The sequence below is a fragment of the Gopherus flavomarginatus genome, chromosome 8 (genome assembly GCF_025201925.1).
Source record: "Gopherus flavomarginatus isolate rGopFla2 chromosome 8, rGopFla2.mat.asm, whole genome shotgun sequence".
Lineage (NCBI taxonomy): Eukaryota > Metazoa > Chordata > Testudines > Testudinidae > Gopherus > Gopherus flavomarginatus.
In genome coordinates, this window is record NC_066624.1 from 45,304,085 (window position 1) to 45,330,812 (window position 26,728).

The 26,728-nt window shown below is 46.9% G+C and overlaps 1 non-coding gene and 1 pseudogene across 1 annotated transcript; one reads left to right on the forward strand and one right to left on the reverse strand.

Annotated features, from left to right (window-relative positions):
- Positions 1-14,564, reverse strand: part of LOC127056236 (zinc finger protein 420-like) — a 73,540-nt pseudogene extending 58,976 nt beyond the window's left edge.
- On the forward strand, positions 2,859-2,931 carry TRNAK-UUU (transfer RNA lysine (anticodon UUU)). The gene has a single exon. It is a non-coding gene; the product is annotated as a tRNA-Lys (tRNA).
- Positions 14,565-26,728: the final 12,164 nt, after the last annotated feature.

Here is a 26,728-nt window from a genome sequence, read left to right on the forward strand (position 1 = left end):
TGGGAACAGGGACAGTTCTTGAACTCTGGGTGGTTGTGAGCCTGAGTGAGACAAGGAGCGTTAAAGCCCTCTGTGAAGGAGAAAAGGGAACTTCTCAGTGACTGGGGCTCCTCTCTGTATGGCCCCAATGGGGAAGGAAAGAGGTGGTGTGGGGGAGAAGACAGGCAGAAGGGGTCAAATGGGGCTAAACCAGAAATGAGGAGATTTTCTTCCTGTTAAAATATCCTGGAGTCTCATGGCTGAAAAGTCGCATCTTTAGTTAGGTATGAACCAGCAGCCTTTCAATTACCAGGCAAAGGTGTGAACCACAGAGACTGATAATTGCCTGCTTCCCAGCTTTGCCTAAGAAGCAACTGCAGTGGTGCTACTGGTTAGTGCAAAAGGGGCTACTGCTGGGCTTATGAGTTCAAGCCTTACATTGAATACTGGTTTCTATTACCCCTGTAGCTTCCCCAACTTGTTTTGCCCAATTCACATGGAAAGTACCCTACTAGGAAAAGGAGAATAAGTTCTGAAATGTGGAAGCTGATGCTCAGCTTGGAAATATCCACCCTCTGCTGCCATGAATTCCAGTAGATTGTTCACTGTCAGGGAAAATTGATCTATTAGCTGCCAGGAAAGGTGTCTGGGCACCATATCCCCCTGCTTCTTCCAGTGCACCCCTGGCTCAGTCACGGCTGCAGAAGGATTCTACATGCATTGAGTCTATTTTTTTTCAAGCCTTCTTAGCACAGCTGGTAGTGTCTCAGTCTCATAATCTGAAGGCTTTGAGTTCAAACCTCTCAGAAGACAATGGTTTTTGCTCCCTGCTTCAAATTTTCTAAAGGAAATCAGAGAAAAGAGACTACAGGACAGTGTTTTCTAGACACCTTCGCATCCATCTAACACACACACACACAGAATCTTCTAAGGCATTAACTTTTCCTTCTCTATAGAGTTTGTATTCTCCATAGAGCAAAATATATCAAAAACATGCAAGTCTAAACCTAATACAATATGAAACTCAATACAGATAAAATCTCACCCTCAGAGATCTTCCAATAAGCTTCTTTTGCAGACTAGGCTTATTTCTAGTCTGGGCCCAATCTTTTCACCTGGCGTAATCCTTGTTCCAGCTCAGGTGGTAGCTAGGGGATTTCTTATGACTGCAGCCACCTTTCTTCTGTTCTATCCCCTTATATAACTTTGGTACAAGGCAGGAATCTTTTGTCTCTCTCCTGGGGAAAAGCCCAAGGTTTAAGATGGATTCCTGTACCAGGTGACATGCTCACATGTCCTGTGAGACCCCAAGCCTTCATTCTTCCTGGCCTGACTCACAGATGGTGCAGGACAGAGCCATCTACAGTCAATTGTCCTGGTTAATGGGAGCCATCAAGAGTCCAAACCACTATTAGTGGCCCACACTTTGCATCATTACAACAAGACCTCAGAGTTATTGTTCATATTTCTAGTTTCAGATACAAGAATGATCGGTTCATACACATACGATGAACACACACAGTCGATTATAAACTTTGTAATGCTACCTTACATGCATAAAGCATATTCCAGTTACATTATATTCACACTCATTAGCATATTTTAATAAAATCATATGGAGTGCAACGTCATAGCAGGGAAAGGGTTTTACTGCAGCACCTGGGAGTAGTTGAGTTTCATGTTCAGGCTGTGGTATGAGTTTCTCCAGGTTTCTCGTAAGCACACAGGGCCCTTAGCAGGTGCTCTCGATACAGGAATGGCCCAGACATGATAAAGTGATGGGAATTGCGTTTTCCTTTTTAATTTTTGTATTTCCAATGACATTTCTGTTTGTGATTTCGTTTTGCTTTGTATAACTGTGTTTTCTCCTGGATTTGCTATTTAACTAAAAAAAGAATAAGGCCTCAGGGGGCCGGATGGAGGAGCAGGCTGGGGCTAGGACTGCTAAGAGAGTGAAAGCATCAGGTTTTCTGTATTGTTTTCTGCCCTCATTTTCTGAGCAGTTTTTCTTCAGCATCAAATTTGCTCAGTTGGTAGAGCCTCAGACTTTTAATCTGAAGGTCCAGGGTTCAAGTCCCTGGTCAGGTAGAAGGATAATTCCCCAAGATTTTCAGAAGGCATCTCTTGAGGACTCTCTTTGACTTCAGTTTTTCCTTTTCAGAACTTGGCCTTTCCTAGGAAGGGCTCTTTACTGCTTGGGACTGAAAGTGCTACTTCCTCACCTGTCCACTGGCATTACAGTCTGGAGGAAGAAAGGCCTCTGGGCCTGCAACAAAGTGCTGTGTGCTGATTTTTTGAGCAAATGTAGGGCTGGCCAGAAAGGCATGTTCCCACTGGGTATTCCCTAACAGAAAAAATTGTCCCCACAGAGTCTTTCATGCCAGAAGTCAAACTCTCTTGATAGGTCCCCTGCTGGTCCCATGGTGTAAGGGCTGGTATTCAGAGCTGTGAATCCTGAAATCAAAGTTCCAGCCCCTGTAGAATTGTGGGGTCCTTTCATTGCCAGCTAATTATTCTGGGATTTCCAAAGCTTCCTCTTGCTCTCTCCAATGACATGGTAGCCTGTCTCTTGCCTGCTAGCTGTTGTGACTCGCACAAGAGGGCATGTTTGATCCCAAAGCAAGGCCCTCCCTTAGGCTCAGTCTGAATAGAAGTCAATGTAGCACTGCATGAGACAGGTCAATTTTATTTTGCTTTGTATATCTGTGTTTTCTCCTGGATCTGATATTTAACTAAAAAAAGAAGAATGTCTCTGGGTGCCACATGGAGAAGCAAGATGGGCATAGGGCTGCTAAAGAAGCAAGAGTAGCAAATTTTCTGCCCTCTTTTTCTTGACTAGTTTCTCTTCTGCATCAAACTTGCCCTTTTTTTTTCTATGAGCCTGGCTAGCTCAGTTGGTAGAGCATCAGACTTTTAATCTGACGGTCCAGGGTTCACATCCCTGGTTAGGTGAAAAGGGAGCATTTCCCCATATGGTACTCCTCCAACAACTGAAAAAGGCATCTCCTCAGCATGTTATTTCACAACAGTCATTTTTCCTCCAGGACTTGGTCTTTCCTAGAAAGGGCCATGTGCTGCCTAGGATGGAAGGGGCAATTTCCTCACATGGCCACTGGCCTCTCAGTCTGGATTAAGAAAGGCCTCTGGGAATTGCAGCAAACTGTTACATGGCAACTTGGTGAGCAAATGCAGGGCTGCACCCGCAGGGTCATCCACACCAGAACTCAGCAGAGATCTGGGGGTTCCCTATTGGTCCCATGGTGTAAGAGCAGCCCTCAGGACTTTGAATCCTGCAATCTGAGTTGAAGTCTCAGTAGGATCTGAGGACAATTCCTGTGCGACCTAATCCTGCTGGGTCTTCCAAGGCTCTGTCTTGCTCTCTCAAATGATATGAAAACCTGCCTTTTGCCTGCTAGCTGTTGTGACTTGAGCACAAGAGGGGATGTTTGATCCAGAAGGCTGGTCGTGCTTGGAGTCCTGTAGGTAGGGATGGGAGCTCCATTTCCTCTGAGTCCTGAAGCTGGGCTGCAGCCTGGCCTAGGAGGCAGCCCTATTGGTTGACCAACTGGCCCAAAGTCACTTGGGCGGTGTTGGTGTTCCCCAGGAATGCTGAAAGGCCTAAGGGAGGGAGGCTTAATACTCCTCCCTATCAGTCAGGGTGGAAGAGGAGGGCTGCAAGAGTGGGCAGGTTGATGAGCTGGGCCTTCTAGCATTTAGTTGGGTACATGGTGAGGAACGCAAACTGGGAGAAGCAGTTGCTGGCCTGTGAGGAATGGCTCAGCCGGTGGCGTAAGTAGACCTTGTAATTACCTACAAAGCTGTGATGCTCAAGACCTATCTTTCGGCTACAGGGAATTTCCTCAGCCATGTATTTCCCCCTGCTCCATGAGTACTGCTGAGGCTGAACATGATGGCCTTCCACTTCTTGTGGGGCAATAGGATATCCCTACCTAGACAGGAGACGTGTGGCTTTTCTGCCATATTAGAAGAGAGGTTGGGCCTGGTGGGCTTTGAAGTCTTTTATGGCTTTACTTTTTTGTTTTTACATTTTCAGTGGGTGGCTCCCAAGCAAGAGTTGACTCACCTGATCTTTCTTTCTTCTCCTGCTCTTTCTCAGCAAGGGGAAGAAAAAGGAGCTCTCCTTCAAGCTGGAGTCAGAAGGACAACATAAGGATGACTTCCTGAGTTCCGGCTCCAGTCCTTTGCTCTGCCAGCTGACCCATCGAAGGGCTGCCATCACTTTCTCCAGGTTCGCCCATCGGTGTGTTCAGAATGGAGAGGGGTGACTAGTGGTGTTCCCCAATGGTGAGTCCTAGGACCAATCCTATTCAACTTAGTCATAAATGATCTGGAGAAAGGGGTAAACAGTGAGGTGGCAAAGTTTGCAGATGATACTAAACTGCTCAAGATAGTTAAGACCAACGCAGACTGTGAAAGATTTTCAAAGAGACCTCACAAAACTAAGTGATTGAGCAAAAAAATGGCAAATGAGATGTAATGTGGATAAATGTAAAGTAATGCACATTGGGAAAAATAACCCCAACTATACATACAATATGATGGGGGCTAATTTAGTTACAGTTAATCAGGAAAGATATCTTGGAGTCGTCGTGGATAGTTCTCTGAAGACGACCATGCAGTGTTCAGCAGCAGTCAAAAAAGCAAACAGGATGTTAGGAATCATTTAAAAAGGGATAGAGAATAAGACAGAGAATATTTGCCCTTATATAAATCCATGGTACACCCACATCTTGAATACTGTGTATAGATGTGGTCTCCACATTTCAAAAAAGATATACTGGCACTAGAAAAGGTTCAGAGAAGGGCAACTAAAATGATTAGGGTTTGGAATGGGTCCCATATGAGGAGAGATTAAAGAGACTAGGACTTTTCATTTTTGAAAAGAGGAGACTAAGGGGGGATATGATAAAGGTATATAAAATCATGAAGGATGAGGAGAAAGTGAATAAGGAAAAATTATTTACTTGTTCCCATAATATAAGAACTAGGGGCCACCAAATGAAATTAATGCACAGCAGGTTTTAAACAAATAAAAGGAAGTTCTTCTTCACACAGTGCACAGTCAACATGTTGAACTCCTTGCCTGAGGTGGTTGTGAAGGCTAGGACTATAAGAAGGTTTAAAAGAGAACTAGATAAATTAATGGAGGTTAAGTCATGAATGGCTATTAGCCAGGATGGGTAAGGAATGGTGTCCCTAGCCTCTGCTTGTCAGAGGATGGAGATGGATGGCAGGAGAGAGATCACTTGATCATTGCCTGTTAGGTTCACGCCCTCTGGGGCACCTGGCATTGGCCACTGTTGGCAGACAGGACACTGGGCTGGATGGACCTTTGGTCTGACCCAGTATAGCCATTCTTATACTCTTATGAAGGGAGGGGCAAAAGTCTGTGACACAGTTTCTGTAGTGTAGTGGTTATCATGTTTGCCTAACATACAAAAGGTCCCTGGTTCAAAACCAGTCAGAAACAAAATTGCTTAGTTTTCCCAGCTTCCCTGCCTGTCTAGCAAAGTTCCTACTGCTGCCACTGGCATGTACCTGTGATAAACCCAACCCCTGCAGGACAGAGGCTGGGGAAATGAGCTGAGAAAGAGCCTTGGCATCAGCAGAGGAAAGCTAGAGGATCTGGGTCAGTCACCTTTTGGAGCCTTGTGGCTTGGTCTCCTCTGCCCTGGGAGGTTGGCTGGTGGAGACCAGCTCTTCCTGCTGGCCTCCTTTGTGTGACTTGCCAAAGGAGGAAGTGAGGCAAGAATGGGGCAAAAGAGGAAAGTCGAGCTGAGGAAGGCAGGGCAGAAGCTAAGCCCCTCAGTGCGGCTAAGTGGGGTTAGTAGAGCGCCACCATTCATTCTGCAAAGTCTGGGGAGGTGCAGTTGGCTGCTGGGAGGTAGGATCCTGTGCCTGCCTCGTGGCTTCCCAAGGATGGCTACTTGCAACCCAGGAGAGGAAGGATCGTTCTGGGTGAAAGGAAGACAAGCAAAGCTCTGGGAGGAAATTTGGGTGCGGGGTGCAGGCTTTCTGCTTGGGGTTGGGGTGCAGGACGGGGGTGGTGCTTACCCCGGGCACTGCAACTCCCGAAGTGACCAGTACACACAACCCTGTGACAGCAGCTCTCAGATCAGCGGGGACAGTGAGTCTCCATGTGCCGCTACCTGCAGGCGCGGCCCCCAGAGCTCCCATTGGCTGCAGTTCCTGGCCAATGGGAGCTGTGGAGTTGGTTCTCGGGGCAGAGGCAGCACATGGAGACATTCCCCCCACCCCAGGGGATGCTGGGAAATGCCAGACACTTCTGGAAGCGGCACGGAGGGACAGAGGCAGAGTGTGCAGGGAGCCACCTTAGTGCTGCTGGCACGTCTCTGCACACCCATTGTGGGAGGGGGGCAGAGGGCCTCCATGCGCTGCCTGGAGTAGGGGCAGAGCACAGAGCTGCCTCCCCTCTCAGGTCTATTACAGGAGTGGGTGAGTGGGCTCTTTTGGCCCGCAAGGTGCAGCAGGTCAGACTAGATGATCACACTGGTCCCTTCTAACCTTAAATGCTCTGAGTCTAAAAGGGAGAGGGAAGTAAAGAAAAAAAAACCCAAACATTGTAATACCAGGGTGACTCCACCTGCTCACTGTATAGTCCTGCCCCTTTCTTCCTTCACTGGGTGTTTAATGACCTGCAGGACATTGATTCTCTCATTCCATTGATAAACTGATACAACGTGACGGAAATTAAACTAGTTTCCAGCTGAGAAAACAGCACCTCAGTGCGGTGGCTGGGAATTGAACCTAGGTCAACTGCTCAAAAGGCAGCTATGCTCACCCCTATACCACCAACACATCTGGTGAAATTACTCCTTATGCTTGCCCAATGAGGCTAGGCCAGAATTGAGGCATTTTCCTGCCTGTTAAAATGTACTGGATTCTCTTCACAAAAACGCCAAACATCTCTATCTTCACCTGGGTTTGAACCATCAGCCTTTCAACTAGCCACCAACTCTGTTAATCACAGACACAGGTAACTGCCTACTTCCCAGGCTTGTGTATGAAGCACCTACAGGGATACAACTGGTTAGTGAGGGAGGCGCACTGCTGGGGTTATGAGTTCAGGCCTCACCCAACACACCGGTTTTCATTAGCCACAGAGCTTCCCCCATTGCTTTGTCTCATTCACATGGAAAGTGCCATACGAGGGTGATGAGAGTAAATTCTAAACTCTGAAATGTGGCAGTGGCCCAGAGATTGGGATAAGGGGTTTGAAGAGAAAAAGCTCTAGGAGTATAAAACCACACAGTGTCCAGGGGCAGGTATGGTACAATGCCTCAACAGGGAGCCATGAGGGGGGGTTCCACTCTCTCTGTGAAATGTCCTGAGAGGTATTTGAAGATGAAGGTAACGCCATGGCTAACAAGTGACTGGCACGTCCTGGGTTCAAGAAAGGAAGGGACTTGGGTTAATTGTCTGAAGATTTGCATTACCGTCACTGTCTGACCCCCCTTCAGCTCGGAGCAGGTTTGTACGTTGCTGGGTGGAACACACAGACTCCTGGAGAGCAGGGGCAGCTGTTTCCATGGCAGAGAGCCTGACACTTAGGAGACTTTCTATACTTGCTGTTTTGAAGCAATTCAATAAAATAACGGTGGATCTACAATGTCCAGTCCAATATTTCAGCCCCCTGCTGCAAAAACGCTATTTTAGAATCTACACAGGAGGCTTCCAGTGCTAGTACAGCTGACCAGAGAGCTCAGTGGGGGTATAACAGCTGCTGACTCTGAGGGTCCTGGGCTAAATCCACTTGCTGGTGAAAGTGTTTTGATTTATTTGATTGATAATGAGCACCAGCTACCAGGGGAGAAGCCCTGTGAGTCGCTGCCACTGGGAAAGGGCAGGGGGAGAGGGAACAAGAGGAGAAAGGCAGAGACATTGGATACGAGGAATTGCGGGGAGAAGAAAGAGAGAACAGAGAGACAATACATGATTGAAGCAGAACCGGTGTCCCAACTCGATCTTGTTCATCACAGGTGTTCAGAGAGACAGGTAGTTGCAGGTTTTCCAGTGTCAAGTCTGAACTTTGATTCTAACAATGTGAGTTCAAATATCAAGGGGATCTCCACAGACCTGATCTCTTCCCCCTTTCCCTTTTAGTATTTTTATTTTGATGTATTTGGCTTAACCGTGATCTTCTCTTTCCCCACCTGTATTGCAATTTGGGGATTATTTTTATTTTGCCTCCCTTTTGTTCATGTCATTATAATTGTAACTGCAAAGGAATCTGCAGGAGCAAAAACTGACTCAATACTTTATTTCCCCATCATGCCAGAACATCATACAAACAGCTCACACAGCTGGAATCATAACACGGAAGGCCAGGGGATGGGAGATGCAGGTTTCCAAGTGTTCTGTCTTTCTCAGATGAAAACATTCCAGCCCCTTGAGTGCCTCCATCGTGTATGACCTGCTGGACTTTGACACACTTATTGTCTCATTCTATGGATGTGATTGTAACACAATGTGACTGAAATTAAACCACTTCCAGACGAGGAGACAGAAGACAAAAAGCCATTATTGCACTGGCTGGGACTCAAACCCAGATCAACTGTTTGGACAGCACCTATGCACAACACTATAGCACCAATGCATCTAGTATGAGTAACTTTCCTGCAGGCTCTGTGTGCTGGCAAAGGGGGTGATATATGACCATGGAATTAATGAGCAGGGTGGATGGGCTGGAAGTTGCCTGACAGCAGGGAGCAGAGTTCGGATCCCAGAGTGACTGAAAGGGGGCAAAGGTGAAATCAGAGCTCATTGGGAGCTGGCCCCACCCCAGGAGAGGGGAACTGAAACTCAACTTCACTCATAGAAAAATCTTCCCTGAGAAGGAAGGGAACAGCTTGTTTTAAAGACAAGGTTTATGTTTGTTCCTGCTACATATGGAGGGGCTGGGTAGTTCTGATTCCAGCCCCCCAGACTCTGGGAGGATAAGGAACAAATTCAGGCTGCCAGTCACCTGCAGGAGCGAGATGATTTTTTGACAGTGAGGGATGCCTCGTCCTAAAGGCCTTTGTCTGCCCCCTTCTAGTGACTGTTTGGTACCGGAATGCAGCCACCACTCCTGGGTCTCTGCTGGGGAAATAATGTTTCTGTGCAAAACACCAAAGCTTTTAACAGAAAGAAAGAAAAGGAGATGGCAACACAATGGGACTAGCACGTAAGGAATGAAACACAAGATGCTTCTCCCACGTGCATTGACTTTTAACCTTGGTTGCAGTGTTGTTGTATCCATGTTGGTCCCATGGGTCCTCTGGGGGGCGCCTGACATTGGTGATTTTCAGAAGACTGGACAGTGGGCTAGATGAACTGGTCTGACTCAGTATGGCTGTTCTTATGTTCTAACTGCTGTTTAGGAAAGAGACGATCTTTCAGGCTACACAAAACTGAAGCAGGGTGCTGGGTTAGCTCCAAAGCTTGTCTCTTTCACCAACAGAGGTTGGTCCTCTACAAGCTCTTACCCTCACTCGCCTTGTCTCTCTTGGCCTCTGAAAAGTGTTTTCTCTCCACTCCCTTTGCAGAGAAGTTAAGTTTCCCTTTGGGCAACTATCAGGCAGAAGCAATTGTATTGACCGTGACACTAGAATTGAAGATTTAATATTATAAACAAATGAGTCTAAACCTGAGGTTCTGGTTTCCACATTGGTTTTTCTAACTCAGTTCCCAATTCTCTTCTAGAAAGGCTTCCAGGCTGCCTGCCTAGCCCAACAAAAGTGGCTAGGAGAGAGTCCACAATCCTGCTCTTTCAGGTAGTGGAAGGCTGCTATCAAATCCCCCCTCACTCAGTCAGTCCCCAGCCTGTGGCAGTGCATAGGATTCTTCCGTCCTAAGTGCAGGACTCTGCACTTCTCCTTGTTGAACTTCCTCAGATTTCTTTTGGCCCAATCCTCCAATTTGTCTAGGTCACTCTGGACCCAAACCCTGTCCTGCAGCGCTTGGATTCTTTACATGCTTTCACAGAGCGAAGTGCACATGTTCCATGATTTCATAGGGCAGACTTTTGTGCTATTGGGAGCTTTCCCTGTGCGAATTTGACAGGTGGATCAACATAGAGACACACTGTGACCTTTCTCAGGGTACTGAGGACTGTGAGTCTCCTTGTTGCCACCTGCCACAAGGAAGAGGAAGTTTTGCATTTGGCAGCTGGATGTTAGTGACCAAACTCACCAGCCTGCTGGAACTCAAGGACCCTCCTCTGAGTTACAGCAGCCACCCTAACCCCTGAGTTCCTTCAGTGTGTCCACCAGATATTTGGTGAAATCCCAGATCCTCTCTTACTGAAGTATCCCAAGATACAGTAGCAAGGGTCCACAGTAAAACTAGTATCTCACGCAGCACTTGAGTACAGTTATTGAACAAGCAAAAATATTATTTAACGGATAGAGATTTAAACAAACAAATGTGAGTGATGGATACCAACTGTTATCAACTAAACAAAGGCAGAAAATGATAGAAGAGAAAGGCCAGCACAAAAAACAGAGAGAGGAACAATAAGATACTAAAAGGACAATGGTTGGAACTCTCCATTTCTCTCAGTCTTTGGATTGATGGGTACTAGAGCTGTAGCAACAGTTGAGGAACCAGGGTAAATTAAATCAAATTAACTTTTCAAGATTAGCCATCATTTCCTGTATGACTAACAAAAACAAGACAACTTTCAGTTTTCCAAAATAATTCAGACTGTCACACAGTCTCTTACTCTTTAACCAATAACTTCACCTATAATTTCATTTTAATTGGTAACAACAACATATTCAAAGATCACAAATTGTTGTCATATGTTACTTTTCTTTTAATCCCCATTGCCAACAACTGAACCCTGGTTCTTATTGTGGTTTGTCCCAATGTAGGACCCAACCACTTCTGTGAGTTCATATATCTCAGGATCTTCTGCCATACGTGTTGGTAGAAGGGGTCTTCTATGTCGGAATCTTTGCATCATGGAGAAAAATACCTCTCTTATCACACTTTCTAATCTTTCAAAGTAGGAGGAGGTAGAGAAGTAATGTAAATGCATAAAGCACAAGAGAAACCTCTCTGGTCTACACTAAAGACATTTATCGGGATAACTATATTGCTTAGGGGTGTGAAAAATCCACACAGCTGAGCAACGTAGTTACACAGCCCTAACCCCCTGTATAGATAGTGCTACATGAGCGGGAGAGCTTCTCCTGCCAACAAAGCCACCGCTGCTTGCGGGGGCTGGACTAATCAAGTCCGATGGGAGAAATCTCTCCCATTGGCTTAGAGCATCTGTAATAGCAGTGCTACAGCAGCGCAGCTACATTGGTGCAGCTGTGCCAACATCAGCTTAATTGTGTAGCCACAGCGTCAGACACAAAGCCATAGTATCAGGACTCAACATGCGAGTATCCGGAAGTCTGAAATTGGAGGCTGACAAATTCGTTGCCTCATTGGTTACCATCATTTCTACAGTCTGAAAGTCCTTGTTACCCAGCCAGGCAGCCAGTTTGGGATCCACAGGGAAGGAATGTCCTATGAAGCACTCTCTCTTTGCATCCAAACAGTGAAGGATGACTCTTCTCAGTCTAACCCTGGCATACTTTGGAAGTGTAATCAGGGACACTGAAGTAGGAAGTGGAGTTGTACAAACAATTTTCCTTGGGTCACCATAGCTTCCTTTACTGGGGTGGAAACCAAGAACTGAGTGTGGACTCTTTCAACCTCAGCTCTTTCCAAATCCTTGGTCTTGGATAGGGGAAATTTACACTTCTCTGAAGTAGAATCCTTTACAAAACCACGTAAAATCTCAGCAGTGTTAATGAGGAATGGCTTCCTGAAACATACCTAGTTTTTCTTTAATTCAGTGGCACAGGTCCAGGAAAGGGACTGGATACAGGCCTGGATCAGAATCTTCGTTAGTTACCACAGCTGGAGATTCTATTAAAAATGGGCATTTTTCTGAAGATATTACATTTTAAACACTGGTTTTATTTTATACACATCTTTAGAACCTACAAAGGATAAATTCGACAAGAACTCCACTTCTATTTCCTCAACATCTGTGTCATGAACGGCTGCATTTCCCATAGCATAGGATTAGCTAGGAGAGATCTTCTGTAGGGCCTGGGTTACAAACGCTTTGGGAACCAAACACATGAGCATTTTGCCTAGTTCAAAATCACTTACCGTGGAATTCTCTTCCCAGATCATCGGAGACAATATTGCCTTAAACAACTGAAATACACTGTGATCATATGCACTTCCTTCAGTTAGTTGGGGTTGTGCTGTTGTTCACCATTTCTGAGTGGAGATTTTAAATCACTGCTGTTTCCTTGTTAGCCTGTCCAGTAAATTAGAGAGTTCACTCCTGTTGATAGAACTGCACTTCAACTTTCTCCATGTCATCATGGAGGGATGGGGAAAAAGCAAAGCTGAAATCATAAATGTGGACTTAGCAAAGGGTCATTGTCTTAAATTCTTCAATAAATCTGAGCTACATCCTATCAAAATGAACTAATATCCAATTGGGTGACCAAACACAGCCTTCAGGAAAGATAGAAACCCACATCACAGAGAGAAAATACATTACAAAGAAAGTGTCAAGTGAAATTCCGGAGCAGGTTACATCTGATTATTCAGAACCGGGACAAGAGATTCTCCCACCACATTGTCCTCTGATCCATTCAAACCTGCTTCCCTCATCCCTGTCTCCATAGTCAGTTATGTTATTTACAAATTTTTTAGTATTCTAGCATCCCCATAATAAGGGAAAAACAGCCCTCTTCCCAGAAGTGGCTTTACAATAGATGGAAGCTGGGATTTAAACTCTAAATGATCACACTCTATTTGGAATCCATTTGAATTCCCCTCCCAGGACTTTTGACACTCATCTCCAGTCACAGCGATTCTGATATAGGATTAAAGTAGTAAAAACATCATCTGCAAGCACAGACAACAGAGAATGCTTCATCACATGACACTTTGAGAAGTGGATGGATAGAATGTGATGAACATAAACTCTGCATGGCCCAGGCAAAAGGTAACAGTTCTGCAGTGAAGGAGAAGGAGGGAATCTTTGAGACACCCCATCTCCTTCCAGTGTCACGGAAGCTGAAATGACACTTTTTTCCTGCCCCTGCTCCTCTTCATTTACATCTAATTTGAAAAATTCCCAATATAACTGCTCTTCAGCACAACCCAGAGCAACGTGAGAACAACTGGCAATGATACAATCTGTATCACTGGTGACTAACAATAACTTTGCAATAGGAGGAATGATACAAATGTGACGTTCCCTGGTTCCTCATAGGAAGGGCACACTCAAATTACTTGTGGGACAATAGAAAGGACAAATAGGTCCATCTCAAAAGAGGGCGAACTGCAAAAGGCAAAAATGGGCCACTCATCTGGACAAGCTGAGGAATAATGGTGCTGCAAACAGTTCAAAGAGCTTTAAAAGTTACTTTGTGGGTGGGAATCAGGAAAAGTGTTAAAGAAAAGAAAGTCTTGATAGCCTTAGAGATTGTTACAATGTTGATCTCCGTGGCAGATTATCTGATGGCTAACATGAGCTGAGAGCCAAGAGAAGGTTTTCCCACACTCACAGCATTCGTAGGGCCTCTCCCCTGCGTGGATTCTCTGATGCTCAGAAAGGGTCGAACTCTTAATGAAGCATTTTCCACACTCACAGCATGTATACCGCCTCTCCCCTGTGTGAAGTCTTTGATGGGTAATAAGGTTTCAGCTGCGATTGAAGGTTTTCCCACACTCACTGCATTCATAGGGTCTTTCACCTGTGTGGATCCTCTGATGTCTAGAAAGGGCTGATCCATCAGTGAAGCTTTTCCCACACTCACGGCATTCATAGGGCCTCTCCCCTGTGTGGATTCTCTGATGCTCAAAGAGGGCTGATCTGTGAGTGAAGCATTTTCCACACTCACAGCATTTATACGGCCTCTCCCTTATGTGAATTCTTTGATGGGTAATAAGGTTTGAGCTGTGATTGAAGGTTTTCCCACACTCTCTGCATACATAGGGCCTGTCCCCTGTGTGGATCCTCTGATGTCTAGAAAGGGCTGAGCTACTAATAAAGCTTTCCCCACACTCACGGCATTCATAGGGCCTCTCATCTGTGTGGATTCTCTGATGAAGAGAAAGGCCTGATCTGCAAGTGAAGGTTTTCTAACACAACATTTATACGGTCTTTCCCTTCTGTGAATTCTTTGATGGGTAATCAGGTTTGAGCTGTTATTGAAGGTTTTCCCACACTTACTGCATTCATAGGGTGTTTCACCTGTGTGGATCCTCTGATGTCTAGAAAGGGCTGATTTGTGAATGAAGCTTTTCCTACACTCACAGCATTCATAGGGCCTCTCATCTGTGTGGATTTTCTGATGCACAGAAAGAGTTGATCTGTGAGTGAAGGCTTTCCCACAATCACTGCATTCGTAGGGCCTGTCCCCTGTGTGGATTCTCCGATGTTTAGAAAGGTCTGAGCTGCTATTGAAGGTCTTCCCACACTCACGGCATTCGTAGGGCCTCTCCCCTGTGTGGATACTCAGCTGAACAGAAAGGCTTGATCTGTGAATGAAGTTTTTCTCACACTTAGTGCATGTATTTTTTCTCTTTTGCCTAAGGATTTCCTGTTGTGTTGTGGTTTCCATGAGAACCTTCTGAGTTTCCCGAGAGGAAATATATTTACCCAATTTCTCCCCTGCCTAGTTTCCTTGCTCTCTTTCTGGTCTGTGCTGAATCTCAAAAGAGTTTCCCTCCTCATTACTCCTGGACACATTCCTTTTCGAACTTTGCGATAATGCTCTTTGTTTATCCACTTGCTCAACATTTCCCTGCTGATAATTCTGCTCCTCTTTCTCACATGTCATTGCATCACCTGCTGCGATAGAGACAGAAACCTCAAAACAGGGATGGAAAGGGGAAGACCAAACCAAAACAGGCGCTGAAGACAGGTCAAATACAAATCAGGAACTGAACTCCCCCAAACTTTTCCCCTAAATAGGACAGAGGAGGGGGATGAATTCAGCTTCACATCCTATCCAAATACGCAGGGGGAAGGGAAGAAGCTAATGCCTGGTGTCTGCTAGGATCTACAGGAAGCCATGAGCTATATTTACCCAGAGGATACAACCCCTGCTAGGGACAATAATGAACTGAGAGACCTCCCAAGGGCTTTGCTGGGCATACCAGATGTTTCCTTCAGGCACTTACAGATTCTGAGTTGGTTTAATGTTTTCTCACCTGTGCGGGGAGCTCTCAGGATCTCTCTTTCCTCAGAGCCCTGAAGGTCTGGGACCCATAGCGCTTCTCCTTGTTCCAGCTGGGAGATCATATCAGGCTGGGTAAGAGGAAATCTTGCTGAGATGAAAGAAAACAAAGGAGTTCAGTTGATTTCATAAGACTTTGTCATAAAAAAAATCTGTTTATTTAACTTCAGTGCTTAGTGTGACCTGGTGGGCCAGAGGCAGTTCTCACTGAAAATGCCAAGATCGGGACAGGCTGAAAAAGAGATCACTCACACAGGCTATCGAGAAGCTGAAAAAAGAAATCACACAGTCCCCTTGATTGCATGCCAGTTCTCTGACTCCCAGTCAGCACCTAGATCCAGCACAGTGAGAGGTTATTTAAAAACTGCTCACATAAACAAAATGATCTTCTGACCCCAAAGGTCAGCCACGTTACCAGGTCAGTATAGGTTTGGATCTTACCCAAAATACCACACTCCCAGCCAATCCTTTAGCATCTAAACTAAAGATTTAAACGAAATAAGATAGAATGAAGTGAAATGGGAAAGCAGTCAGATACATTCCAAAATGGATAGATCAGGTTCTTAGCAGTATTAGTGAGTTGCCGGTGTGAAAGTCTGTCGGGAACACATCCACAGCTTGGATGGGTCATTCAGTCTTTTGTTCCAGGGTTCAGTTTGTAGAGAAGTTGCTCCAGAGGCAGGAAGGAGGATTGATGACAAAACGGAGATGATGCAGCTGTGCTTTATATTCCTTTTGCTATGTGACTTGTTCTTCCTGTGTCCCAAACACAAGCTTCACAGCACATGGCATGGAAAAGCCTTGGAGTTCTCATTACATAGGCTTACCCGGGAATGTCTTACTGACTCAATAGGTGTATCCCCTTGGTCCTTTCCATGGGCTCATTGTACAGCTGATGACCCTCAATGGGCCATCAAACAGACTAGGCAGTGTTGATGCCAATATGTCTGGAGGTGTCACCCAGAAACACTGCCCAAGTCTGGAAATACAGATATACCCTACATATCGATAACTCACAATACAAAGGTGATCGAAACATAGAAACAAAATGATCATACTTGGAAAATCATAACATTTTCACTGACACCTTTCATGGCATATCTAGCCCGATTCATTGCAATTTTATCAGATTTTATTATTTTATTATTAATACCAAAGTGTCTCACAATTCCATACAGTGTCACACTTGGAAACCAGTGAATTTCCAGGTCCATGAAGGTGCCGAACACTATGCTTAGAGGGATTGAAATACCCACAAAGCTGATGGGAACACAAACACAGACACTGTGTCAGTCTGTACCCCTGTGTTCACTCTTCTAGAAAATTATGATCAATTTTGTACCCAGTATGGCTTGTGAGGTATCATTTGAAAACCTATAACCTACGGAATATTATCCTCCTGTTAAAATGTGTAGTAACACTGTATGTAAAGTTATGAGATTCTACAGTATGATATTACTGAAAAAGTTACAGTTCTGGGGAACACCCACAGACCATTTCCTCAGAGACAGCAAGGCAAACAGCTGGTCAAAAAGCCATTCTCCTGCAGGAGGAAGGTGTGAAGAAGACATTTACATTCCATCACAGGGACCTCTTGAAGCTGTTGTGGAAAATGACCACACGACTGATTTTGAATCGGCTCAGCCTGAGGTTCTTTTCTTGGTTAGAAGCATGCAGGGGCGGACAGCTATAGAAATGCTGTCCCCCTGAGCTAAAAATCACACAAGCCTTTTAAAGCTTAAAACCACAAACACATAGGTTGCACATTAATTACCTTATTTGGAATATATTGCAAAATATGATGCAGGTCAAAAACAAGCTGAACAATCATTTTTCCATATTCGGCCTGTCCTCTTATTGTTATTCTTACTCTAGTTTGTAGTTTGACTTTTCTAACACTTCCACTGTGGTTATGTTTCACAATCTCGGTTATTGCAAATCAGTGTGTTTGGGGACTTTCCACTTCACCTACTTAGGCCCCTTCGGCACACTAAACCATTGTTCACCAATTTTGGGGACTTTCCATTCCACTTTGCCTTTCTCTGCCCTTTACACAGAGAAACAAGCTCAGCTAATACTTTAGGCCTGCTAGCTTGACCAAAGCTCCAAAACTCTTTCTGTAGACTTTCCTGCACAGTTCTCACATCTCCAACAGACAGCCTACCACCGTGACTGAGCTGAGAACTGAAGTGGTTTCTAGTACAAAGGACTGAATTCTAAAAAGAGGTGAGGAAAATGCTTGAGACTCTCTCTCTCTGCCCTTTCCCTCTGCTCATGACAACTCCTGAAGAACTGAACGCGGGCGGCAGGGGTGGGTTACGCCGAGTCCTGGCTGAAAGGAAAACCAGCCTGTTTCAGCACAGGGTGAGAAAAACATTTGCCTTGAATCCTTTTTAGCTTGTTAACTTAGACATTAGTTTGTGTTTTATCTTGCATTTCTTTTGTAAACAATTCTGAGCTTTATGCCTTATTATCTGTATCTTAACATTTTTTTTTATAGTTAACAATCTTCTTTTATTCTGTATCTAACCAGTGTGTTTGTATTAAAGTGTTTTGGAAACTCTATTTGGGATAACAAGGCTGGCGCATGTCATTTTCCACTGATGAAATGACAGACTTCATATGAGCTTGCGTTGTTCAGGAATGTGCTGGACAGGGAAAGATGCACATTTCTGGGGAAAGTCAGGGAGCAGAGAATTTTCTGGGGTTCTCCTGTGAGGTATTGTAATTTGTGAGTCACTGACTAGCAGCACTCAAAACTGTGTAGCTGGGAGTGAGTTACATGATGGAGGCTGTGTGTGAACTGCCCAGGAGTGGCTGCTCTCAGAGTAGAGCAGTGGAAAAGGCACCCTAGCTTGAGAACTGAGGGGACAGAGCTGTTCAACAGTCCAGGTTGCACTGTGGTTAATATCACAGACACTCAATTTCAAAGAGTCTCCTAAAATACAGAGAAGGTAAATCCATGTCCCAGAAATCAAAGACTCCAGAGAGAAGGCAAGTCTCCCTGGCACTGCTTCTTGCTGACAGAAAGGTCCAGAGACAGAGAAAAAGAGAGAGTCCTGGGGAAGCTGGGAACAGGAAGCATGGGCTGGTGGGGTTCGGTGGAGAAAGGGAACAGGAAGGGCAGGGATATCACTGAATTTAGGATCTCAGCAGTACTAGATGTCAGGATAACACATACGGCAGCCCATTGGAAAACATAATCCCAACTATATATACAGAATGATGGGGTCTAAATTAGCTGTTTCCACTCAAGAGAGAGACCACTGTGGATAGTTCTCTGCAAACATCCACTCCATCTGCAGCAGCAGTGAAAAAAAGTGAACAGAATGTTGGAAATCATTAAGAAAGGGATAGATAATAAAACAGAAAATCCCCTATTGCCTCTGTATAAGCTCATGGTACGCCCACATCTCGAATAGTCCATGCAGATATGGTCATCCCATCTTAAAGAAGTTCCCTTGAGCAAACAGGAGCTATTTGACACTGTGCGATACGGCTTCTGTGCTCTGTTCCCAAAAAGTTCTGCAGCAGGGGAGAGCCTGTGGCAGTGTGTGTATCACTGGCATATTGGGGTGATGCTGAAACAGGGTAGAGTAGAGGTGGCATTGTGGGGTTGGCATGAACCTTATCTCTTCATTTCCTATTCCAAGAACCAAGGGGACGGGAATCCTTACCCAATGAGGTCACATTCTAATAGTTCTCCTGCATGACATCTCTGTAGAGGGCTCTCTGAGTGGGGTCCAGCAGAGCCCACACTTCCCTGGTGAAATACACAGCCACCTCCTTGAAGGTCACCGGTCCCTGAAAGAGTAAGAGTCCAACACTCAGTACGTGATGTCCCACTCTCAGCCCCACTCTTTGTGGGGGAGAGGAGCCAATCAAATGCAAGCTCTGGGTGGATCATAGTTAACAGAGTCCCACCCCCACCCTGCAACAAGCGTCCTGGAAACACCATGTTAAGGGGACCAAGAGAGAGCCCCTTGTCTCTCTCAGCAGATCCATCACCCCCCTACTAGCCACCGACCGATATAGGAGATGGAGGTCCGAGCAGGGTCAAGGGAGAGCTCCCTGGTAGGAAGCCCATTAACCTCATCGTGAGGAGCTGGATATGAAGGGAGAGGCAGCTCCCCTAAACCTCACTGATGCGTTCCCCCTTCATATCTCACAGCAGCCGCTGGTTAGTCAGGTCGGGCTCCAGCACTGGGGGTCTGGTCAGTTTGACTAGCTCTATGAAGGTGGGTTATTCTCAGTTTCACAACTTAGGGTATTTCCACCACCTAATCTCATGGGCCTGTTCCTAGAATCTAGGCCACTTAATAAACAACTCCCATCAGGTTTATCTCAAGCTGTCCTCCGCCCTTCCCCACCCTGTGCATTTCCTGCCCCGCTCCAACCTCCAAACAAGACTGTGCAAATCTTCCCATCTCTGGTGTATTTGCTGTCCCTCTCCCGCCCTGCAGGAACCCACCAGCAACCTCCCGATAATCCCTACCTTAACAGGCTCCCCTGCACCCATTTCTCTTCCCTCTCCCATGGGAGGATGGGAGGAGCTGGAGCAAAAAAAGGACGTCATTCTACAACCTGTCTGGGTGAAAAGGGCAGTTGTGGGGGTTTCAGAACAGGCTTTAGTTAATTTCACCAGATGATTCTCCCAGGCCCTTTCCCTGCAGACAGACACTCTAGATTCTGCCATGCTGAGAAAGAGATCAAGCATGTTATTACACTGTAGACCTGGCCCCTGCTGCCAGGCTAAGCCCACAGAGAGATTTTTAACCTCCCTTCTCCCTCCCCTGACCTCATAACAAAGTCTCTGAACACAAGGCTAGAAAAGAGCAGAACCAAAGGAGTCAATGTGGGGGATTCCCTCGGACACTGACCCCACGGCAGCCACACCCCAGCAGGGGAATATGGAGTCAGGACCTGGCTTTTCCTCTCTCTTACCCTTGTTTTGTTCACTGGAAAGTGGTTCTGCCCAGGGATGCAGCAATACATGTGTCTGGGTGGACTAGAGAGCTGGAAATCTCTCCCTCCACTCATTTCTCCCACTGCCCCTTTCAGTCTCTCCTTCCCCTGTCCTCTCTCCCTGCCCCTCTGGCTGGGAAAGTGCCATTCCTGGGGGTTTTGCTCTCCTATGGCTGGATTTTCTCCTGGCAATTGCTAATGGGAGGAGAAACGAGGAAGGGCTGTTTGTGCAGAGTCACTTTCTTGCCAATCCCCAGCACTTTCCCTGAGGTCTTTCAGTTACCTGGAGTCTGTGGTAGAATTGGTATTAACAGGGCCCAGGTCTCCCACAAGGGGCTGATCTCATTTGCCCTACTGTCCATCTGGAGTCACTCCTTGTCTTTCCATACAGTGACTCTGGATTAATAATGGTCTCAATGACACCAGATTTCAGAAATGAGTCTAGAATGCTGTGGAAAAAACCATTGTGTGGCAGTGCTGACCCCCTTCCCACCTCTCTCACCCCCCAGATCTAGGATAAGGGCTGGGGGGGAGGGAATGAATATTCCCAATGGAACTGGAAGTTCCTGCAGTTTTCAAGAGAGGAGAAAAGAAACATCAGTGATTTCAGCTCACAGTGTTTGACAAGTGGATAGAAAGTTATGACAGTAACTGGGCCTGGCCGGGGACTGCCTGGCAGTGCTTGGAGCCAGGATTCTGGCCCAAACTGATCAGAGAGAAGGATCGTGGTTAGTAGCAGACCCTCAACACCCCCCCAGTACCCAGAGCCCAGACCCCCCAGCCAGGATCCCACCAGATATTCCCTGGCACCCAGTCCGCAGAGTCCCTGGCCAGGGATCCCAGATAACCCTCAACCCCTCACCAGCCACAATGAGAGCTGGACACCGGCGAAATGGAGAGAAAATGGGGCACAATGGGGGGAGGGGAACAGGGAACTTCTCAGGGGTTTGAGGGAAGGGGGGGTCACCCTGGGTGTTGCTCTTTGCTCTCTAGGGAGAAAGGCGGCAGGACGGGAGAGGAGGGGGGTCCCCATGGGAGGAGGCAGCGGTAAATCCGAGGGGATCTCAGCCCCCCCTTTCTCTCCCAGTTCCTCGGGGGTCACCTGCTCTTCTTCCCTCGGCCATGTCCAGGCTGTGCAGACATTTCCCACCCGCCCCTTTTCCAGCCCCCCATCCCGGTCTCACCCCCCAACCCCCGCCCGGCCCCATGCAGGGACCCCAGTGGGACCGGGCCCCTCCCCCCGCCACCCCCCAGCGGGGCCCCAGGGCAGAGCCTGGCCGGGCCCGGGAGGCGCAGGGCTCCTGCGGGGATAGCAGTTCCGAGCCCCCCGCGGGCGCTGCCCCCCCCAGGAGCAGATCCCGGCGCCGCGAGATGCCGGTGTAATGACAGAATCAGTTACCGCTCCAGATTCCCCACTTTGGCTGCACTGAGCATGCACACATGAATTGAGCATGCGTAGTAACCTTTGCTGTCGCCACTGCCCTCTCTCTGCCCTCACTTCTACTCAGGAGCACAGATGGTTTCCTTATGTCCTGCCCTCTTTCTCCCTAGAGAGCAACGAGCAACACCCAGGGTGACCTCCCCTTCCCTCAAATCCCTGAGAAGTTCCCTGTTCCCCTCCCCCCATTGTGCCCCATTTTCTCTCCATTTCGCCAGTGTCCAGCTCTCATTGTGGCTGGTGGGGTTTTGAGGGGTATCTGGGATCCCTGGCCAGGGACTCTGAGGACTGGGTGTCAGGGAATATCTGGTGGGCTCCTGGCTGTGTTTGTGGGGGTGTCTGGGGACCCTGGCTGGGGGGACTGGGCTCTGGGTATTGGGGGGTGTCTGGGGGCCATTACTAACCCTGATCCTTTTCCCTGATCAGTTTGTGCCAGAATCCTGGCTCCAAGCACTGCCAGGCAGTCCCCGGCCAGGCCCAGTTACTGTCATAACTTTCTATCCACTTGTCAAACACTGTGAGGTGAAATCACTGATGTTTCTTTTCTCCTCTCTTGAAAACTGCAGGAACTTCCAGTTCCATTGTGAATATTCATTCCCTCCCCCCCAGCCCTTATCCTAGATCTGGGGGTGAGGGAGGTGGGAAGAGGGTCAGCACTGCCACACAATGGTCTCTTCCACAGCATTCTAGACTCATTTCTGAAATCTGGTGTGATTGAGACCATTGTTAATCCAGAGTCACTGTATGGAAAGACAAGGAGTGTCTCCAGATGGACAGGGGGCAAATGAGAGCAGCAATTCTCCCTGTGAGGAGGGGCTCCCATTAGCTGCTCTCCCCAGAGATCTAAAGGAGGGAAGCTGCTCAAACACTCTGTCCCTCTCTGCTCAGGATATTGGGGTTCAGCTTCCTGGGTCAGATGCTGTAGCCTCCATTGTGATCTGGGAGACCAGGCTTGGCAGCTGCTGCTCCCCCAGTGGGGTTATGTGCTGGCAAGTGACCTTAGTTAAAGCTTCTTTTCTGCCCAGCCCAGGTGATGACTTTCTCCAACTCGTACTAGCCCCTTGTGGGAGACCTGGGACCTGTTAATAACAATTCTACCGCAGACTCCAGGTAACTGAAAGACCTCAGGGAAAGTGCTGGGGATTGGCAAGAAAGTGACTATGCACAAACAGCCCTTCCTCATTTCTCCTCCCATTAGCAATTGCCAGGAGAATATCCAGCCATAGGAGAGCAAAACCCCCAGGAATGGCACTTTCCCAGCCAGAGGGGCAGGGAGAGAGGACAGGGGAAGGAGAGACTGAAAGGGGCAGTGGGAGAAATGAGTGGAGGGAGAGATTTCCAGCTCTCTAGTCCACCCAGACACATGTATTGCTGCATCCCTGGGCAGAATCACTTTCCAGTGAACAAAACAAGGATCAGAGACAGGAAAAGCCAGGTCCTGACTCCATATTCCCCTGCTGGGGTGTGGCTGCCGTGGGGTCAGTGTCCGAGGGATCCTCCACAGTGACTCCTTTGGTTCCGCTCTTTATTAGCCTTGTGTTCAGAGACTTTGTTACGAGGTGAGGGGAGGGAGAAGAGAGGTTAAAAATCTCTCTGTGGGCTTAGCCTGGCAGCAGGGGCCAGGTCTACAGTGTAATAACATGCTTGATCTCTTTCTCAGCATGGCAGAATCTAGAGTGTCTGTCTGCAGGGAAAGGGCCTGGGAGAATCATCTGGTGAAATTAACTGAAGCCTGTTCTGAAACCCCCACAACTGTCCTTCTCACCCAGACAGGTGATAGAATGACGTCCTTTTTTTGCTCCAGCTCATCGCATCCTCCCATGGGAGAGGGAAGAGAAATGGGTGCAGGGGAGCCTGTTAAGGTAGGGATTGTCGGGAGGTTGCTGGTGGGTTCCTGCAGGGCGGGAAAGGGACAGCAAATATACCAGAGATGGGAAGATTTGCACAGTCTGGTTTGGAGGTTGGAGCGGGGCAGGAAATGCACAGGGTGGGGAAGGGCGGAGGACAGCTTGAGATAAACCTGATGGGCGTTGTTTATTAAGTGGCCTAGATTCTAGGAACAGGCCCATGAGATTAGGTGGTGGAAATACCCTAAGTTGTGAAACTGAGAATAACCCACCTTCATAGAACTAGTCAAACTGACCAGACCCCCAGTGCTGGAACCCGACCTGACTAACCAGCGGCTGCTGTGAGATATGAAGGGAGCATCCATCAGTAAGGTTTAGGGGAGCTGCCCCGCCCTTCATATCCAGCTCCTCACGATGAGGTTATTGGGCTTCCTACCAGGGAGCTCTCTCTGGACCCTGCTAGCGGCTCCATCTCCTATATCGGTTGGTGGCTAGTAGGGGGTTGATGGATCTGCTGAGAGAGACAAGGGACTCTCTCTTGGTCCCCTTAACGTGGTGTTTCCAGGATGCTCTTTGCAGGGTGGGGGTGGGACTTTGTTAACTATGATCCACCCAGAGCTTGCATTTGATTGGCTCCTCTCCCCCACAAAGAGTGGGGCTGAGATTGGGACATCACATACTGAGTGTTGGACTCTTACTCTTTCAGGGACCGGTGACCTTCGAGGAGGCGGCTGTGTATTTCACCAGGGAAGTGTGGGCTCTGTTGGACCCCACTCAGAGAGCCCTCTACAGAGATGTCATGCAGGAGAACTATGAGAATGTGACCTCGTTGGGTAAGGATTCCCGTCCCCTTGGTTCTTGGAATAGGAAATGAAGAGATAAGGTTCATGCCAACCCCACAATGCCACCTCTACTCTGCCCTGTTTCAGCATCACCCCGATATGCCAGTGACACACACACATACTGCCACATGTCCTCCCCTGCTGCAGAACATTTTGGGAACAGAGCACAGGAGCCATATCACACAGTTTAAAATAGCTCCTGTTTGCTCAAGGGAACTTCTTTGAGATGGGATGACCATATCTGCATGGACTATTCGAGATGTGGGCGTACCATGAGCTTATATAGAGGCAATAGGAGATTTTCTGTTTTATTATCTATCCCTTTCTTAATGATTCCCAACATTCTGTTCACTTTTTTTCACTGCTGCTGCAGATTGAGTGGATGTTTGCAGAGAACTATCCACAGTGACTCCAAGGTCTCTCTCTTGAGTGGAAAGAGCTAATTTAGACCCCATCATTCTGTATATATAGTTGGGATTTTGTTTTCCAATGGGCTGCAGTATGTGTTAACCTGACATCTAGTACTGCTGAGATCCTGAATTCAGTGATTTCCCTGCCCTTCCTGTTCCCTTTCTCCACCGAACCCCACCAGCCCATGCTTCCTGTTCCCAGCTTCCCCAGGACTCTCTCTCTTTGTCTCTGTCTCTGGACCTCTCTGTCAGCAAAGATGCAGTGCCAGGGAGACTTGCCTTCTCTCTGGAGTCTTTGATTTCTGGGACATAGATTTACTTTCTCTGTGTTTTAGGAGACTCTTTGAAATTGAGTGTCTGTGATATTAACCACAGTGCAACCTGGACTGTTGAACAGCTCTGTCCCCTCAGTTCCCAAGCTGGGGTGCCTTTTCCACTGCTTTACTGTGAGAGCAGCCACTCCTGGGCAGTTCACACACGGTCTCCAGCATGTAACTCACTCCCAACTACACAGTTTTGAGTGCTGCTAGTCAGTGACTCACAAATTACAGTACCCCACAGGAGAACCCCAGAAAATTCTCTGCTCCCAGACTTCCCCCAGAAATGTGCATCTTTCCCTGTCCAGCACACTCCTGAACAATGTAAGCTCATATGAAGTCTGTCATTTCATCAGAGTAAAATGACATGTTCCTGCCTTGTTATCCCAGATGGAGTTTCCAACACACTTTAATACAAACACACTGGTTAGATAAAGAATAAAACAAGATTGTTAACTATCAAAAAACATATTTTAAGATACTGATAATGAGGCATAAAGCTCAGAATTGTTTACAAAAGAAATGCAAGATAAAACACAAACTAATGTCTAAGTTAGCAAGCTGAAACGGATTCAAGGCAAATGTTTCTCTCACCCTGTGCTGAGACAGGCTGGTTTTCCTTTCAGCCAGGACTCGGCGTAACCCACTCCTGCAGCCCAAATTCAGTTCTTCAGGAGTTGTTATGAGCAGAGGGAAAGGGCAGAGAGAGAGAGTCTCATGCATTTTCCTCACCTCTTTTTAGAATTCAGTCCTTTGTACTAGAAACCACTTCAGTTCTCAGCTCAGTCACGGTGGTAGGCTGTCTGTTGGAGATGTGAGAATTGTGCGGGAAAGTCTACAGAAAGAGCTTTGGAGCTTTGGTCAAGCTAGTAGGCCTAAAGTATTAGCTGAGCTTGTTTCTCTGTGTAAAGGGCAGAGAAAGGCAAAGTGGAATGGAAAGTCCCCAAAATTGGGGAACAACGGCTTAGTGTGCCGAAGCTGCCTAAGTAGGTGAAGTGGAATGTTCCCAAACACACTGATTTGCAATAACCGAGATTGTGAAACATAACCACAGTGGAAGTGTTAGAAAAGTCAAACCACAAACTAGACTAGGAATAACAATAAGAGGAGAGGCCGGATATGGAAAACTGATTGTTCAGCTTCCTTTTGACCTGCATCATATTTTGCAATATATTCCAAATAAGGTAGTTAATGTGCAACCTATGTGTTTGTGGTTTTAAGCTTTAAAAGGCTTGTGTGATTTTTAGCTCAGGGGGACAGCATTTCAATAGCTGTCCGCCCCTGCATGCTTCTAACCAAGAAAAGAACCTCAGGCTGAGCTGATTCAAAATCAGTCGTGTGGTCATTTTCCACAACAGCTTCAAGAGGTCCCTGTGATGGAATGTAAATGTCTTCTTCACACCTTCCTCCTGCAGGAGAATGGTTTTTTGACCAGCTGTTTGCCTTGCTGTCTCTGAGGAAATGGTCTGTGGGTGTTCCCCAGAACTGTAACTTTTTCAGTAATATCATACTGTAGAATCTCATAACTTTACATACAGTGTTACTACACATTTTAACAGGAGGATAATATTCCGTAGGTTATAGGTTTTCAAATGATACCTCACAAGCCATACTGGGTACAAAATTGATCATAATTT